The 2,500-nt window shown below is 47.1% G+C and overlaps 1 protein-coding gene across 1 annotated transcript in view; it reads right to left on the reverse strand.

Annotated features, from left to right (window-relative positions):
- LOC143289096 (uncharacterized) overlaps positions 1 to 2,500 on the reverse strand; it is a 391,817-nt gene that overhangs the window by 186,041 nt on the left and 203,276 nt on the right. The gene's annotated exons all lie outside the window — the stretch shown is intronic.

Raw genomic sequence — 2,500 nt, forward strand, 5'->3', positions numbered from 1 at the left:
CATTACATTAAGCTGATTTGCTGTGGCGAGGGGGGTGGGGGGTGGTGATGGAGTCCCTGATGTATTTAAAAGGCTGAGTGTGAAGGAGGGGTGGGGAGGAGTGGGGGTGGAGAGGGAGGGAGGGAGGGAGGGAGGGAGGGGGGAGGAGGAGAAATGGGAGTTCCGCGCGGCACAGCGAATACCAATCACACACACTGTTAGCACCATCAACACGATTTACTGTCCTCGTAATTCTTTTACTGCCGGACTGGAGGGGGAGAGAGAGAGAGAGAGAGAGAGACAGAGAGAGACAGAGACTGAGATACAGACAGAGACAGAGACAGAGAGACACAGAGAGAGACAGAGAGAGAGAGAGAGACAGTCAGAGACACAGACAGAGAGTTTGAAACAGACAGACAGACAGAGATAGACAGAGAGAGACAGACAGAGAGACAGACAGACAGACAGACAGAGACAGAGAGACCGACACAGAGACTGAGAGACAGACAAAACAGACGGACAGAGAGAGAGAGAGGGAGACAGACAGACAGACAGACAGAGAGATAGACAGAGATAAGGACAGACAGACAGATAGATAGATAGATAGAGAGAGAGAGAGAGAGAGAGGTTGACAGGGAGAGAGAGACACACAGAGACAGATAGAGAGACAGACAGAACACACACACACACACACACACACACACACACGCACACACACACACACACAGATGCAGAAACAGACAGAGATATATATTTCTCTACATCATACATCACGACCCCCCCCCCCCAAAAAAAAAAAAAAACCGTTAAAAGATTAAGAGCCACAACCTGAATTACCCATTCCTCTTGGTTCTCCCACCTGTCCACCAAAGTGCAAGAGATAACAGAAGAAAGACGAATCGGTCGGTCCAGGAAAAACTGACCGTCCATTTTCACTTCCGCGCTTTTCACTATTTCTTTCGTCAGAAACAGCAGTCCCCTGGATTTGCTTTCACAGGACCGTCAGCCTTGGGGCGATTAATAACAACGGCAATCAATTCTTTAGGTCACAGTCCACATATCCTGCGATTACTCATTGACTGAGAAGGAATATGCGTTTCGATTTCGGAAAGGTTTATGGAAGAAGAAGACGAATAAGCAGAAGAAATACACATATACACGCGCTTGCACAGATGTAATTAGACACAGGAAGGTAGGGTGGGAGAGAGAAAGAGGGAGAGGGAGAGAGGGGGGAGAGAGAGAGAGATAGATGGAGAGAGTGAGAGATGGACAGAGAGAGAGGGAGAGAGAGAGCTGGAGAGGGATACAGAGACAGAGACACAGAGAGAGAGGGAGAGAGAGAGAGAGAGAGATGGACAGAGAGAGCGGGGAGAGAGAGAAAGAGAGAGAGATAGAGAAAGAGAGAGAGAGAGAGAGGGGAGAGAGAGAGAGAGAGAGATGCAGAAACAGACAGAAATGTATATTTCTTTACATCATACATCACGACCAAAAAATAAAAAAATGTTAAAAGTTTAAGAGCCACAACCTGGTTCTCCCACCTGTCCACCAAAGTGCAAGAGATAACAGAAGAAAGACGAATCGGTCGGTCCAGGAAAAACTGACCGTCCATTTTCACTTCCGCGCTTTTCACTATTTCTTTCGTCAGAAACAGCAGTCCCCTGGATTTGCTTTCACAGGACCGTCAGCCTTGGGGCGATTAATAACAACGGCAATCAATTCTTTAGGTCACAGTCCACATATCCTGCGATTACTCATTGATTGAGAAGGAATATGCGTTTCGATTTCGGAAAGGTTTATGGAAGAAGAAGAAGAAGACATACACACATACGTGCGCTCGCACAGACGAAATTAGACACACGAAGGGAGGGAGGGAGAGAGAAAGAGGGAGAAAGAGAAAGAAAGAGAGACAGAGATAGAGAGAAATAGAGAGAGATATATAGATGGACAGAGATGGACAGAGAAAGAGAGAGAGGGGGAGAGAGAGATGGAGAGAGAGAGGGAGACAGAGAGATAGAGAGAGAGAGGGAAAGAGATAGATAGGGAGAGAGAGAGAGGGAAAGAGATAGATAGATAGATAGGGAGAGAGAGACAGAGACAGAGAGATACAAAGACAAGAGAGAGGGAAAGAGATAGATAGGGAGAGAGAGAGAGGGAAAGAGATAGATAGGGAGAGAGAGAGAGGGAAAGAGATAGATAGGGAGAGAGAGACAGAGACAGAGAGATACAAAGACAAGAGAGAGGGAAAGAGATAGGGAGAGAGAGAGAGGGAAAGAGATAGATAGATAGATAGGGAGAGAGACAGAGACAGAGACAGAGAGATACAAAGACAAGAAGAGACAGCCACAGACGTCAAAAGATTAGCATTCGACTTCACTCTGTCGCAAGAACCGGGCCACGGAGACAAAGACGGAGAGCCGGAAATCAGATACCAACACGTGGCGTCGTGTCATTAGACACCGGCCAGTGTCAACTAACTACACCGCTCCATTAGACACTGTGTCTTGTCTATCAGTCAATCTAT

The sequence above is a fragment of the Babylonia areolata genome, chromosome 13, assembly GCF_041734735.1.
Source record: "Babylonia areolata isolate BAREFJ2019XMU chromosome 13, ASM4173473v1, whole genome shotgun sequence".
NCBI lineage: Eukaryota > Metazoa > Mollusca > Gastropoda > Neogastropoda > Buccinidae > Babylonia > Babylonia areolata.